This window comes from Leptosomus discolor, chromosome 5 (genome assembly GCF_034619465.1).
Source record: "Leptosomus discolor isolate bLepDis1 chromosome 5, bLepDis1.hap2, whole genome shotgun sequence".
Lineage (NCBI taxonomy): Eukaryota > Metazoa > Chordata > Aves > Leptosomiformes > Leptosomidae > Leptosomus > Leptosomus discolor.
The window spans coordinates 78723957-78741186 of record NC_141395.1 but is presented as its reverse complement, the minus strand read 5'-3'; positions in this window follow the sequence as shown (position 1 = coordinate 78741186).

Here is a 17230-nt window from a genome sequence, read left to right as displayed (position 1 = left end):
ATGGATTGGGAACTTGACTAATCCATAATGTCACTGATTTGGAGTATGAAAAACTGTAGTGTGCTCAGCTGGGAGCCACACACCCAGCCAGGTCTTCCTATAGACAACGCTTCAGGAAATCCGAGTTTTATATACAGCATTTGAGACATCACATTGCCATCCACTCTGTATGGGAGAAAGTTCCGTACCTCATTACCCTTCTGCCCCCAGCTGGACAAGTACGTTAAATTTTAATAACACAGACCTCATTTAAATATGGTATTATAAACCCACTTACTTTATAGGAATACTACCATTCCTAAAAATAAAATCTATCAAAATTGCTCCAATCTGCCAGAAAAATTATAAATGTAGACACTCCTGATGCCGGAGGAAAGGACAAAAGCTATGTAATCCAATGGCATAAGAATGTCTCCTCCTGTTTGAATAAACTTGGTGTAAAGTCTCTTTAACTTCAGAACAATTAATGACAATAAAAAAAAATATCTGTGAATCATTAACTATTGTTTGATGTGGTGGTTTGATGCAAGATGGGGCTTTGGTAGTGGTGGAGGGGGCTACAGAGGTGGCTCCTGTAAGAGCCTTCGAGAAGCTCCCCCGGCTCCAATTTCAGACCCGTCTCTGGCCAAGGCGCCTCTGCGAATAACTCTGTTTAAAGAGTGGAAAAAACTGTTGGGCAAGTTCTCTGTGAGTCTTTGTTGGTGAGCTGAGGAGGGGGATGTGAGAGAAGCAGCCCTGCGGACACCCAGGTCAGTGAGGAAGGAGAGGGGGAGCTGTGCCGGAGCAGAGGTTCCCCTGCGGCCCATGGTGGGGTGGCGGCTGAGCCCCTGCAGCCCCTGGAGCCCAGCGGTGGCCCAGAGGTCGCCCTGCAGCCCGCGGAGGGCCCCGGGCCGGAGGAGCAGGGCCCGGGCCCGAAGCAGCCGTGGCTCCGAGGCAGCCCGCGCTGGAGCCGCCCGTGGGTGGGAGGGCGGCAGCCCCGGGAGGGACCCGCGCTGGGGGGTTCTGGGGAGCTGCGGCCCCGCAGGAAGGACTCGCGTTGGGGCAGTGGGGGGAGGAATGTCTGCCGGGAGAGGGACCCCGCGGTGGGGCAGGGGAGGGCGGCGAGGGCCCCTCTCCCTGAGGGGGAAGGAGCCGCGGAGACCCCTTGTGCCGGATGGACTGTGACCCCCATTCCCTGCCCCTGCGCTGCTGGGGGGGAAGAGGGAGCAGAGCCAGAGGGGTGGGGGGAAGGTGTGTTGTGTTTAAGACCTGGTTGTATTTCTCATTGTCCTTGATGGTGGTGGTTGTTTGTATTAAATGGATGTTGTTATCCCCAAGTAGAGTCTGTCTTTTCCCCGTGACCATAACTGGTGAGTGAGCCCTCCTGTCCTTTGTCTCGACCCTCAGGCCTTTTGGTTATATCTTCTCCTGCCCATCCTCAGGGGACAGGGTAGGGGTGAGTGAGCGCCTGTGGGGGGCTTTGCTGCTGGCTGGGTGGGCTCAAACCACGACAATACATCATATGAGAAATTTTCTTACGCACTTGAGGATTCTGTAATGTTGCCATCTTTAATTTTTATGTGGAATCTATTCTCCAAGTATATATGGCCATAGTTTTGGAAAGTATTTGGGGATTTTGGATGCAATTTTAAGATTCTTGCTCTGAGACATCTGCAAGACACAAACTTTTCTGACAGCGGCTGCTCAGCACTTCCTAAGAATCTCTAAAAAAATGTAATCATTCCAATCTATTTTTGCTGTCCTCTTGACAGCTGTCTTCTTAGTGAGCATAGTTGTCACGGAGAACTCTTGCTTGAGAAGAGACTGGGGGGAAAAAAAAAGGTATCTACCAGGAACTACTGGATGGTTTGAGGGGCTGAATTGGCATCAGCTCTCTGCTCTGCTTTCAGGGCTAGTTAATATTGTCAGTTTGAATCCACTATGCCTCCTGCCAAAATGAACAACGACAGAGTAAATGTCTTAACACAGACCCCAAGGATCTGATCTCTGCAGTCTAACTACGTTGGGTAGAGACATCTTCTATCATTTGGATGGCCATAAAATACTGTGATTACCACCCATTTATAGAATCAACCGTAAAAATATAAGGTTGGAAAAATACGCCACCAAATAAGTATTAACAGAACGATTATTTAATTGGCAACTGATAAAATAGATAAAAGGTGTGTCAATGAAATGCCTGAGAATAGTTTTCTTTACTGGTGGCTGAGCAAGCCGAGGAGTCATTGCTATGAAAACTACTGTCTTCTCACTACTGAAAGCCACACTTGATTGTTATAATGGATTTTCACAACACAGTGGTAAATCATTCACCAATCCAGCCTTTACAGCTTTCTGCTGCTACGTTTCCTTACCTGTTTTTTCTCTACCTACAACATTTTAAACTTAACTGTATCTTTCCTATACAGGTATAAAAGTAACATCAACTTTCTGCCTCTCCAGCATTATACTGTTGTGGAGGTACATTAATTCATCAGGAATTTTTTTACTCTTTTTTTAAAATTTTTCTTTAAAGCTCTTTGAAAAGAGCTCATACCCTCAGACCATCTAAGGCTAACTAATCACTCCTGTTACCCTTTGGAACCTCCACGAGCATTTCAAACTAAGGTACCTTTTGTTGCTTGCCGCAAACACTGAACGTTTGATTGTACTTTTACGTGAATTAGCAATCCGATTAGAAAACATAGAACTGCTGCCGCCAAATTACTAACGCAACTCACATTTCATTATTGGCTGCAGAACAGGACGTTTCCGCGTCACACCTCAGGTATTTGTAGAGTGAAAGCTCTAAAAGCTGTGCCTATGTTACGATTAGCACTTTAAAAGAATTAGAGGCAGGTCACGTGGGACACAGAGCTTTGCGCACGCGTGGCTCAACAGAGGCACGAACTGTTGCTCCAGAAGGTTGAGAAGGTGTTCAAGCAAACCTGGCCAGTCCACTTAGATGGGCTTGGGATGAGGGGTAGTGAAACCAAACCGTGCAGCAATTTCATGTGCGTGTAATTACACTTTTTCTTGATCTTACTGAGTAGTTGGATCGTCACCCTAGAGGCGCTCAAATGATCGGGTCCATCTCTCGTTGACAGTAAATGAAAAATTGCTGTTGGACAGCAAGGCGGCTGGATACTCTTCCTACGCCCTCACTAAACCGAAAGATTCTTGTATTCCACAACTAATTTTGCTACCCATTACACACAACGTTAAGGAAACTCAAAGAGATCAACTCATACATATTCATGGACTACAGCTGTTTGCTCTGATTTGAAATTGAATTAGGAAAACAGTTGTTTTAAACAGCCGCACTACAATTACGCCAAGGGCTTTACTGACTTTTATTGATTAGATACCACACGGTTTATGTAATAATGTCATAAAAGAGGCCTGCTTTAAAACATACCAACTCTCTTCAAACAAACCTCAGTCCCAACACTGGATTTCTTCTATGGTTTGAGCTTTGTAAGACTGGTCCATAGTCACAGATGTTTGCAACACAATAAAAACGGAGGAAAATGTTTTAAAAACTGTCAGAGAAGGAAAGGAATTCATCACAGACACAGGAGCTGTAATGTCGGACAACTGAAACTTTGGTTTTAAACTGGTTTAGTGTTTCTTAAGCCAAAAGAGAGTAACCAGGACATGTTATTCGCAGTGTTACCCTTCGCTCTGTGAGCAGCGGCTGAACGAACACCAACCTGACTTGCTGCTTGTCCCTAGTTCAGGCAACTAGGAAGAACTAGTGACTGCACCATTTGCCAGCATTTTCCTGAAACCATATGGTGTGACAAGTACGCTGGAGCCTGCACTCCCTCATGCACAGCTAACCGAAAAATGAGACAAAGAGCTTGAAGGAAGCACTCCAATGAAGAGAGCAGGCTGCCCTTAGCTGATCGTCAGAAGAATGATCTTTGAAGCTGGAGCTGCATCTTGACACGGCGAGTTGGGACCACGAGAATTCATTTGTATTCCTGGCCGATGAAAAATTTATTAAAACGTTCTTCCACATTTCAGAGAAGAACTAGGAGGATTATTATCACCAGCTATACTGAAGGGAGAACGAACAAAAGTAGCGATACAGAATTTCTCAGTGCTGACCGCTGTTGGCTGAAACATTAATAAATTGCTCTCTAATCCCAGCAGGTTATGCTTTATAGGCAGTGACTCTGCTTTTAAGGCTGAGGGAGTTGGGGTTGTTCAGCCTGGAGAAGAGAGGGCTCTGGGGAGACCTTCTAGCGGCCTTCCAGTGCTGAAAGGGGGCTCCAGGAAAGCTGGGGACAAACATTTAAAAGGGCCTGCAGCAACAGGGCAAGGGGTAATGGTTTTAAACTAAAAGAGGGCAGATTTAGACTAGAGAGAAGGAAGAAACTTTTTACCGTGAGGGTGGTGAAACACTAGCACAGGCTGCCCAGAGAGGTGGTAGAAGCCCCATCCCTGGAAACGTTCAAGGTCAGGTTGCACGGGGTCTGAGCAACCTGATCCAGCTAAAGATGTCCCTGCTCACTGCAGGGGGGTTGGACTGGATGGCCTTTAGAGGTCCCTTCCAACCCGAACTATTCTATGATTCTAACTAGATCTATTTGTCCATATAGTGCTCATGTGAACTGTGCTGTGACTCGATATATCATGTGTGCCTGTGGAAGGCAGGCTGTTCACTTTCTGTTAGTACTTGCATTATGTTTGGCCCCGAGAATTCAAAACCTAAGCTGGTTTTTAGAAATCATATAAACAAATAAGGACTTTAGTTTACGCTTTTAACACCCCCAGTTGCACCCACGTATGACAGACTTGCCAATTTTCCCGTATTAATGTAAGTTTTGGATACTGCTGAAAACATGTCACTTCCCCTGTTTCACATTTTTAGGGATTATTTTCAAAGTAACCCGAGTCAGAAACACTGATTCTGCTTATCCTATTGTAAAAGTAAGAAAAATAGATTCAAACAGTGTAAGAAGATGAAATGCTAGTTTTTCACCGAATAACATAAGCAGACCTGAAATCAGCGAACTATGTAAACCCTTAGTGAGGTTTCAGCTGATAACTTAAATGTGGAGAACATCTTGGACGCCACCGTTTTAACTCGATGGACTGGCACTTCTTCCTTCATGAAACAACGACGTACAACAGAAAACAAACTTTTTCAGATTTCCCCTGGCCTGCCCAGACTACCAGGCATCAAATACATCCGATTTTGAAGCTGGTAGTATTATTCCCAGGAGAACGGATTAAGAGATTACGCGGCTTCGGATCAGTAGCTGTTTCACATGATTTCCGTCTGGGTCACCCACCGCTGCCTGTGCAGATGCCTTTGAGCACTGGTCTCAGCCGAGCCACCAGGCACAGCCAGTCCGGCCCAGCCCGGGCCCTTCCTCCAGCCCTCGGGTGACCGGAGCCCGGCCCAGCCCAGCTCCCTCCCGCTGCTCCGTTCTGACTTGAACGCGGAAACACACAGCCAGGCCGCAGATCTTCCGCCGACACGTTGTTTCGGGGTCCAGCTTTGACTTCGCCTCGTCTCAAGAAAAAAACGCCCTTTCCCCCTCGGGCACGCTGCTCCCCTTCGCAGAGGGTCCCGCCCTTCCCCACGCACATCGCCCCTCGGGGCCGCCACCACAGGAACGCGAAGGTTTCGGCGGCAGCACGGCCCAATCTCCCTCAGGCAGAGCCTCCCTCCCCGAGGCTTCCGCTCATCCGGGTACCCAGAGCGGCTGCCCGGGCCTCCCGCAGCCGCGGCCGCCGCCCCGAGGCGGAGGGGCGCCGGGCACGTGATCCGGTAAGAGCGGGAAGGCGCCCGCGGGGGCGGGGCGCAGAGGGCGGAGCGGGACGGGTTGCCCCCGCCCCTCTGCCTCCGGGCGCCGGCGCGTCTGCGCCGCAAAGGGCGCTGGGAGTTGTGTCCGCCCGCGGCGCCCCTCGCCCTCCGCGGCCGCGCTCCGCCCTGCCTGGGCGGCCCTTTGTCCCAGGGCCGCCGCGCCGCGTCGGGGCTGCTCCTGCTGCCGCCGTGACCCCTTGTCGTTCCTTGTGCGTGGCGAGGGATGGGCGGGGAAAGGACGCGGCTGGGCTCGGCGCAGAACTACTGCTCCCGGCGTGCATTGCGCCCCGGCCAACTGGGGGGGGGGGTGGGGGGAAGATGGCGGCTGCTAAAGCGAGTCGGAGAGGTGGCTGAGGTGAGTCCGGGGCGGCCAGGAAGCGGTCCCTCTGCTTGTCTTCACCCTCCCAGCCATCTCCTTTTCCCGTTCTTCCGCTCCCTTCCCCTCTCTCCGTGGTTGGGAGCGAGGAGGACGTGCCAGCTGGGCGGGGGCTGAGGGGGGCAGCGGGGGGCTCGGGCCGACCTCCTGCAGCGGGACCCTTCCGGGCGGCTGGCGGAGGGAGGCGAGCGGGAGAGGCAGCCGCAGGAGCCGCCTCGGCCCGTCAGCCGGCGCCCCGCTCGCTGTCAGCAGGGCAGCCGGCCGGAGGTGCCGCTGTGGGCGCTGCTGAGCGCCGCTCCCGGCGGGCAGCCTCCCCGCCGCCCGTCCGGGCGGGCTGGTCACCGCGAAGGCTGTCCCGGGAGGCGCGTAGCAAGCACCGGGACCCCTCTCGCTTTTCCCGGGAAAGGGCTGGAGGTCCTGCCGCCTTGGAGCGGTGCCTGCGTGACGTTCCTCCGGAGGTAGAGGCCTTCCGTGAGGCGATCATAAGTCAAAACCTTGTCAGGAGTCAGGCGTGTCTGATGCGGTCAGGCATCCCGGTGGCATCCGTCTGAAAGAGGCAAAGCAGTGGAAGACTGTGGCTTTGGGATTTCCCTAAGCTGGTTTTCTTCAAATGGACCATAACACAGCGAGGTATTGCGTTAACTGAACACAATGCCAGTTCACAAAAGGACTACACTGCGAGCTTTCTTAAGTAGCCTCAACTTTGAAGTTAATTGTGCAGCATGGAGCCATACTTGAGATAATTGAGGTGTAGGTTCACAAATACTGTTACTGAGAACTAATTGTAATACACCTTCTTTTTCCTGAAGCTGAATACAGCTAGGGAGGTATCTCATGGTACTTTGAGCTGAGATACTGGGAAGAAAAAAGATCCTGGCGTGGACTGAGAGATCTCCGCTCTGTTGGAGAACTTGTGGAAGAGCCTGTAATGTAGAACCAGAGTTTTAATTCCTGTATCAAAATCAAGTTCACTATCCCAGTTGTTAAACTTTGTAAAGATACGTCATATGTTTGCTGTGCAAATCGAGTAGGTAAGCTAAAACCAGAGTAAGGGCCAAGGCTTTGGGAAGATACGGGTAATCTTGTACTTCCTGAAGCCTTTGTAATGTATTCAAAATAATTTGAAATGTTTTCTTGAGTAACTTTAGTATTCAGGGCATCTTGCAGGAAGACTCTCTGTATGGATGCTTTTAAACATAAAATTTCCCTGAGGAATTGGTGGTTTGGAGTTGAAATCTTGATTGTAGTTCCTTGATATGTGTAAAGGCTTATGCATAAGTTTTATTTAAGCCTTTTAATTACATTTTAATATTTGTCTAAAAAGATGCTGCTAGTAGGGGATTAATTTCGGATTCAGGGGGAAAAAATCACAAAAAAATGGGAGCTCAAATGTAGTTTGTAATTAAACAACTTTTAAAATGAAATATTTAAGTTTGGCACTGTGTTATGAAAATACTTGCGGCTAATGACAAACATGACCACCTGAACCGACCTTGTTGAGGAGAAAAGAGCAAACAAATTGTATATTACATGCAAGTGGAAGGAGACATTACAATACTAATCAGACTTGGCAGCTGTACTTCAAGTATAGTGAAAGGGGATTACACTTCTAATTGAGAAATCTCAGTTGTAAAATACAGAGGTTAGGGACAGCTTTGGTCGATACCAGTGACGTTTAACTGCCTGGCCTAAATGTGATGAAGTAATTCTTGTAAAATTACTGTGTGATTTATTTATTTTTTTTTTAATTGAAGATTTTTCTTTTACGAAAAGTAAAGAACGTTTTCTATATTTGGAATAAAGCAAAAAGTATTTATCTGTATTTTTAACCCACCACTGGCAACATACGTACCTAGGCATAGGAGAGTTGCTTTTAGTTTTGCTGAGGAAATGGATATTGGATTAAACTAGCCTTTGAGATGGTGGGGTGGGTTGCTAAGGAACACTTACTTAATGTGCAGGGTTTTTCTTGTCCTAAAACCATCTGCTCAAGACTGAATTCTCTAAGGTAAGGCAGGACAAATGTCCGTTTAGATGTGCCTGTTCAGATGAAATCTCTTGGGCGAGAGAGCAGGGCAGCCTCGTTAAGACAGCCGGGCTCATGCATAGCCTTGCTTCTCTACCTGAGAAAGCTGATTGAAAATCAAGTCAGGTACTTTCACAGACTTGCACTGTGCTGTGTAAATTCGTCTTATTTTGCATTTTTTGGATTCTGGGAATTGTAGCTGGAGCCGAACTGTCTATGTTTAGGAATAACTGTGTGACTTATTAATCTTGCATTGCATTGGCCGCTTACCTACCTTCAAAACTAAAGGCATTGATTAATTTTTCAAATGGGCAATATGAGTTGGGAACCAAGGGATGTAAAAACTTAAGTGCAGTGTATTTTGAATTTTTCAGCTCATGCCTGCCCAGCGTGGCTTGCCTGACTGTCAGAAGTGCTTAACCCGTACTCTCCTTTGCCTTAATTTGAAGGAATGGATAGGTGCCCAGCTGGCAATTTCATTCTGAATACTCAAAATCAGGTTAATAATTTAGTGTTACATAATAGAATGACATAATGGTGGCCTTATTAAATGAAAACACAAAACCTCAGGTATGCTGACTTCTGTTTCTTTCCTGTAGCATAGGGATATGTACATTTTTTTCCATTTTACATCTTTACAGAGATCTGTTGTTTTATGTTAGACAGGAAAAAGATGCCTACTCTTCTGTTTGGCTTTCAGTGCCATTTATGGACTCTTGGGATAATAAGAAATAGTTTCTGCTTATAAACTACCCTTTAATTTCAGATCCCAGGTTATTTAAAGTAATGACCAAAAGATCACATCTAAGCATGTAACTGGAGGAAGAAGATGGTCAGAACCAATAAGTAGAACAAAGTGTATTTTTATTCCTATGTTAGTGCTGCTTGAATCTGATAGAACAATAAATTAACCTTGGATTTCCTTATCCTGGCCACACTGTGTAGAATCTCCTTAAAACTAAACTGAAAGATTTTGTTCAGAAAAACAACCCTTATATGTCACATGAGTGTTGGTCTGCCTTTGAAAGAACATTCACTAGCATTGTCCTTTGAATACAGTTGTGTTTAGAATTGCTGTTATATCCTTAGGAAAACAAAACTTAGTCCTCCACAGAAAAGCAGACCTGACTCTTATTTACCTCTTTATAAGCCAGGAGTCAGTTGCTTTGGTGCAGGAGACGCGGTGTAGGGGCGTAACATCCTAACTCGCTTCTGGCGAGCTGTCAAGTAGCGCAGAATGACGTGGAATATGTTAAATAGTAAGTGTTAAACTATTTAGAAAAACTAAATTATATCTCATGGTTTGCCATATCTTTTTTTAATTGTAGCCAAGTTCTCCTTTACCAAATTATTTATTTTTTTTTTACCCTCTCTTAATACATCAAATTTAATTCTGTGACAAACAGCAGAGCAGACTTATGGTGAGAAGCTTCTTATTTTATTTTAGTTCTGTTCTACTGTGACAGATACCAGCATCTGTAGACTAAACTTTGCCCTAGGCCTAACGAGCCAGTGATTGAACACTTTATGGAGAGGAAATTGTGTAGTCTGTTCTGCATGTACAAGCCAGGCCGCCTCCATATTGAATTTTTGATCCTATTACAGATCATCAAATGATTAGAAATCCAGTGAAATATCTAAAAACAAAATAAAAAAAAATCTTTAATTTGAATACCTATGTTAGTTACTTCTACAACTTTTTTAGTAAATCCTTCATTAATACCTTCTAAAGTTAGTTGACTTTGCTAGCAGCAACAGTGATAATGTTCTAGCGGAATTTATTGAATTCCTGATTGCTAGTGTTGGTCCGTGAAACGCTCTGGAGTCTCTGGCACTTGGCTCCCTTGTGCCTCATCAGGTTCTTTACATTTTTGTGTTCTCATACATCAGTAAATCTGTCATCTGTAACCGCTCAGCTAAGTGCTTAACCACACTCCAAATTAGGGATTTCACTTTTCCATGTGTCTGTTGAACATCACCGTCCACAGCACATGTTTCTTTTTATAAAATTATGCTGCTTCTAGCTCTGTCCTTGGAGAGGGACCTAGAGCTTTCTAATAGGATAGGATATTTTAAATAAATTACTTTGGAGTGCTATTTTTAATCACGGCTGCTATTAGCAAGTTAGAACCTTTGACTGAAACACATATACAAAGAATAAAGTTCGGGTTTAGCAACTACGAACGTTGCTTTAGTGCGTCGTCTTTGAAACATATTTTGTGCCCGAATAAAATGTTTATTCTCACATTATCTGTGTCTGCTTTACATATGTAAACAACTATTAGCTGAATTATTTATTTTTATTTTATCTTTGAAAACAGCAATACTCAGTGTCTTCAACTGAGATTCTTTTACTTATTAGTGAAAAGGTACTAGGGGAGGTTGCATTTGATGGTTAAAACCTCAAAGTACTGATTTAATATAGAAAAATCTTTAAATTATTTGCATTTTAATACTAATAATTAGATGGTAGTTTAGGCTATTTTTATCCTCAAAATAGATTGTTGTAACTTCAGTTGAGTTAATTGTGTGAAAATATCTAGTTGCATCAAAAATTCTTTGAGCTTCTACTGTTTGTAGCGGTTTGCTCTCTGATATAAAAATCTGTATTTTTTACTAGTGGGAGAAAAATGTTGTAGAAAGGGCCATGCACAGATTTTTTCAGCATCATTTTTCTTTGTATAGCACAGAAAGCTCTCATAGGCATTTGAGTGGGGAAGTGCTGGGATTTATTTGAAGTGGAAGTACCCTGTAAGGCTATACACCACTTAGCATCGTAAAGAGAGGCACTTTGAAAGGTCATTCTGATAAATACAGAGAAAAATGTTTACTCAGGTGTCAAGTACAAGAACAGAAGGACTGAATTTCAAGAAATGGAAAAAAAAAAAACCTACATATAGTCTAGTCAGATAAAACCGATATGTGGGTTTCTGTGGTGACAGCCTCTGATGTTGGAGCTGAAGAAAGTGACTTTGGCTCGTTCTGTGTAATGAATTTCTACATATGTTTGGATGTAAATTGTCTAAAGCTATTGTCTTGACTTATTTTTTTTGTTTTCTTTATAGCTTATTATATTTTTGCAAACTAGAAGACAGATTGCTGATTAACAATGCCTGGCAGTAAGTATTGTTACCTTAAGTACATTAAGACAATATTTAGGGGTGTTTACTATTACGATACTTTCTTTGGGGGTTAAAAATTCTACCAGAATTAAAATGGAAAAAATGCCAAATTATGATACTTGCTGTCATTTTTAAGATAATTGAGATCTCAGTTTTATCCAGCCTCTGCCTTTGTAAATCTTTGTATGTTTTTCAAAGGGACCTAGTATGGGCTCTGCATTTTCCTTTTCAATAACAAGTTCACCATTTAAGACAGATGAATTTTGTGATTTAAAGTATGTCCTGAAATAGTTGTGTTCAGAAAATAAGTTATTCTGATATAGCTGTAATCCTAGCTTTTGAAAATTACAAATGTTTTTTATAGAAGATAGAATTACGGTTTAGGATATGAAGTGACAGGACTTACAATTTTTAACATCCCAAGTTAAATGAGATTTTTGAGGCAGATATTTCTAAGAATCAAATTATTATTTACCTTGAAGAGTAGCAAATTTGTCTAACAAAGGCTCAAGTTATGAAATGTATTATAATAAAATTTTAGTTGGAATTAATATTTTTTGGTTTTCTATTTTCAATTTAGAATAATCCTGTATGGTCTCTAGTAAAATTACTAACATCAGTCTTTGGATAAAGCAGTCTGCTTTATGCAAAGGATAAAGAAGTCTTCATAAAGTTACAGTACCAATCATACTGAGCACACTTTAATTATAGGTTTGTAATGAGTTTCACAAATGTTTAATTTCATGATAAAATGTTTGAGCTTTTTTTTTTTTTTTTTTTTTTTTGTAGTGACTTAAGATTTATAATACACTGTGACTGCTGGGTACTTAAAAATGTCATGCAGTAATTCTGTGTTGTGTTGTTTGAACCACTGTCTTGTAAACTTCCTTACCAGAAGTATTTAGGAGTTTTCTGCTTTTGTGGTAAATAATTGAAATTATTTTTCAGTATAGACATGAGTTTCTGTAACAAAATAGTGGCAAATATGTATGTATTATATTGTGTACGTGCTTCAGAAGCAGCTGCCATAAATTGTTCCAACTGTACAATGGTTCAGCTTCTGTACTACAGTGACCTGCTGCTGTGTTTCAGTTGCAGTGTTTAGTGCTACTGAGGCCTCTATCGTGATACTCACTCTTGCTGTGAAGGAGTGTGTGGTTTTGTAAACAATTAAAGCGAAGTGAGGTGTTGAGGTCTTTTTCTAAGCCAAGGATGCTTATGTTCAGGGGCATTATTAACTGTTTCCCCTGCTGCTTGTAGGGTCTGCATTACTACAGAGTCAGATGGAACTGAAAGGAGACCAAATGAGCTGGTTGCAATATTTATCTGTAGTAAGACATTCACAACCGTGCAGCCATTTCTTTCTCTTCATAGTTGTCTTGGTTTGAAAGACAGGTGTCTGTGGAGGAAGGCAGGAGCCTCCCTTGAAATGGAAAGTGCAACCCCCTTCCCTCCAAATTATTATCATTTTGAAATTAACGGGCCTTCAGGCAAAGATATGGGGAATAGGAATAACAGTTCTTTACTTATATATATAACACAAGGCAGGGAAAAACAAACAACCCCCTGGTTTACACTGACAGAGTCAGAAACACAACCTGACCCCCTGTTAGGGGGGCAGTAGCAGTCCGATAAGATGCTGGCTGCAGTCCTCCTGAAGCGATGGGTGTAGTTCTGTGGAAGCAGCGATCAGGTAAAAGGGTCTGGTCTTCCTCCGAAGGTCCAGTGGTAGGTAGGTAGCTCTTGTCCTCTGGAACTCCAGTGGGGGGAAAAGCTCCTCTGGGAATCCAGTGGAAGAAGGCTGCTAGGGTGTTGGAGATCTCCGTTTTTATTTGGCATGGACTGCTTGGCTCCTTCCCCCCGGGAGGAGCATCTCACACTGGGATGGGGAGTCGTGAGGCAGTTCCTTGATGGGCCATGAACAGGAGATAGCCCAGGAGCGAGTTATCGATGGGTCAGGCGATAAGGCCTTGTTGTGCCCATGAACAGGAGATAGTCCAGAGGGGGGAGGCAGGGAGCACCGCCCCACCTGGTCTCAACAGCTCCTGAAGATGGTGATAGAATTTTTTTTTTTTTTTTCCCCCTTTTGGCACATTTTACACTGTAACCTAGGACAATAGTGTATATCGATGAGTTTTTTAAGTGTATGGGTGAAGGGAAGGCAACCGAACAGATGTGTGTGTATTGTAATTCTTACGAAGTAACAGTGCTTTCTTAATACTGTCCTTCCAAAAATTGTGGTGATGAAGAAATGTGATTAGATTTTAATGCAAGCAAGCATCACATTGTGGCTAGTTATACGTTCGTCACTGAGCACAGAGACACCCTTCAAGACTTCAACTTTGTGGCATGTGAGAGGGGAAGCTTCTGTCTGCTTATTTAGGCTTCTCAAGGGATTCCACAGGATTCTTTTCCGAGCATATTGACAAAACAGGTTGCTACCATTTAGTGTTCCTTTGAAATCTTAAAGTATTTGTCCTTGAAATCTGAAAAACTCAGTTGTTTGTAAAGGCTGGGTTGTTTTTTTTTTTCTTTTTTTTCACATGGAGTTCTCTCATCCCACGCATCAAGAAGTTGTTAAGCATCTTTTGGAATAAAATATGGAAAAGGCTGTTAGAGTGAAATATTTTGCAGAAATGTTTTCTGTCACGCTAGAACAAGTTCTTTATAAACAAAGTAGGATAATAATATATAGTTAAAAGGAAAGTTTGATGGAGTTTTTGGGTTATACTGACCAACTCCCTCTTCCAATGTTCTGCTTGCTTTCCTGAGTCTCTGTAATCAGTTCCTGGTAATATTTTTAACCTTTTTTTTTTCAGTACAGTAGTTAGGAAATGCCTGGGTCTAGAAGTGGTGGTTTGGAAGGTCAGGAGAGGCTGAGAGACTGGTATTATGGAAAGACTGGACAAGTAGACTTAACTAGTCTTTCTGGGGACTGTAGCTGATCCTAGAAGTCACTTCAGAAGTCGTTCTTGAAGTTGTTGTACATGAGAATATACAGGACAATATACTTTTTAATCTCCCTCAGTATTAGCTGTCCAAAAAATAGACACGTAGTCAGAACTGGGATGTGGTCTGGAGAGGGAAAGAGATGAACACAGGCAGTTAACCAAAGGTGATGTTCTTGTCGTTGAACCTCATCTCAGTCATGTGTGCTGGTCTCTGCAGTAGTGGTTCGTTACAGGTTAGATTATCAGATTTTCTGTTGATGTTGCTGTTCAGTGATCCCCTTTGAGAACACAGGGATATAGTGCTGCGTTGAGTTTTAAATGAAATAATGTTAAGGTTTTAATCTTTACAGTAATAAATAGAAAATTTTCAGCCTGCTCTCTAAAGATACAGAAGTGCCTGGTTTTGATGAGCCGCGGCGTGGCACTTGTATTGACATCTAGTCTGTAGTGGAGGTGTAATGCTACGTAACTGCTGCAGCACTTGTAATAACCTTGCCAAAGCATTGCTTTTCATTGTATGTTTTTGAAGTTGTAACTGTATATAGTTCCTCTTGTGCAAATAACATGGGCATCGATGCAAGACGTGCTTGCTTTTCAACTTCAGATGAAGACACCGTGTTTGTAAGTTCTGCAGTGCTGAGAAGGCACGTGTGTTTTCTATATAATACAATAGGAGTAGATCAATTTGAGCCACAGCTGTTTTATTAACTGATTTAGCTGTGCCTTATCACAAAGAAACCGGGGCTTAAAAGATTAATTAGTCCTTTTATTTAAAAACAAAACCAAAGGACTTGTAACCAGATAGCCTTTGCAGTACAGGCAGTATGTGTGTTTCGTTTCTCACAAGTGTGCTCTCAGTTTTCTATTCGATGTCTTTTGTGTGTAGATAATTTCATTTGACATACTTCTGTTATGGAACATGGGTGGTTTTGGTAGGTTTTTTTGGTGGCTGCATTTGAATTGAAATGTTATAAATGCTTCTGTAAAGGAAAAAACCACATAGCTAAATCACATATCAAAACATTTGTTTAAGACTCTTTTTGGACATTATGTTCCAGATATTCACACTTAATCAGATGCTTGAAACACAGTTTGGTAATGAACTTTTTCAGAAGCAGCTAACATACTTGCTGGCTGTATTCCCTGACTTCAATTAAATATTTAACTTAAAGGCAGGTTTTCTACTAAAATGAAATTGCTTGGATTAGAAACATTGTGTGGTACAGGTGAGAACACCTGCTGACTATAGGAATGTGTTTTCCTCGTGGTGGCTGTGTGTGATTTTTTTTTTTTTTTTTTCCTTTCCTTTCTCTTGTTCTTACTTAGGCCATTAACATACTTAATCAAATCTTTGCTTTTCCAGGTTTTGTTAATGATGATTGTCACATTAAACTGATTTTAGCTGCTGATTAGCAGGTCCTCGTATGACTGACTGTAGCTTACCAATTAAGAGAGCAAATAAATAAAAATAAGTATTTTTGACAAATGTAGTTTCCCCATATTATTCCCTTGAATTACTGCTGTGAAATTCAGTAAAATAAACATCTCCTACGCTGTTCTGCCAAGTATTTGTCAGTTAGAAAGAGACCACTCTGATTTAAGCCATATATCAGAAATGTGGAAAACCTTCCAGGACTTGCCCTGTTCCTGGTTACGGTGAAGGGACTTTTGGTAACTTCAGACTGCTGCTCCAAGCGTGCTCGGTGGTTGATTGCGTCTGGTTAAACTACACTGACGTTTTGTTGCTCAGCTTTCCAACCACCATGTCGCTGTTTGCCGGTTGTCTTTGCAGAGACAGCTCGTCTGCAGTTGGTGTGTATGGGTGGTTTCCCTAGTTTGTGTGAGATGGAAGTAAACAGAAGATAGAGTGGTTGTCTTTTTTCCTTTGTTCATGGGTGTTCTCCTTTCACTTAAGTTGCTTCCTGGTCTTTAAACAAGCAACGCACCCCTCCCCCTAAAACGCAAAACAAAAAAACCAACAAACTTTAAAAAGTTAGGATTTTCTTTTTGAATAGAGCTTCCTTGCCAAGGGTAAGAAGGAAGACAGCACTTGATATGGAATTTGGAATGAGTGAATTCTTAACTCATTTTTAATGGTCTTAATGCATTTTAAGAGGCAGATAATCTTCTCTTTTTGGGTTTCTTCCCTCACAACAGTATTGGGAAATTAATTTATTTGTCTTTTGCAATTCTAGTTTTTTATTCTGTATATAATAAGTAAATAATAATAAGATTGTTAATGAGAAGGGAAGATTTATTTCCCTGTGAAATACAGTTCTAAAATACCCATAGTGGCTGGAGATGCATTCCAAAATCTGTCTATATTAATATTTCATGGGCAAAGCATTCTGCTGTTTTTAGTAAAAATTAAGCCATAGTTCTAATTAATAACTTTCTCCACTCTTTCTTTCTAATGTGCTTTTTTCCTCATCTGGAGTATGTTTCCCATGTACCCTTGAGACTTTAAAACCCTAAATGGGCCCTTCCACCTGATGAAGCATTTTTCATTTTATTTGATAGGCAGTAGAAGCCCTGTTAGTTTTCTGACAGTATTGTTGGCTACTGAGAATAGTGTTAAAATAAACATGTTATAAGCCTATCAAATTTTCATATTTCGGCTATTACAGAGGAGTTACACGGGGGAGTATTTCAGATCATTGTCTCTTGCTTGACTCTAGTGGATGAGAAACACAAGCAGCCCCGTGTCAGACCCATCTTCCAACTATTAACCTAACCCACACAGGAACTTGAAAAACAGCTGCCAAGGGTATGTCATGGTTTGGGCTTCCTGCGGCTGTTTGCTGTTGGCTAGACCTAGGCCAGTAAAAGAAAATAGCTGTATTTCAGAATATCTGTAGTTTTATAATACTGGGGTCACAAGGTATGTAGTGGATTCTCTACATAATCGTATACAATAAATGCTTTCAACATGTAAATACTTAGATACAGAATTTT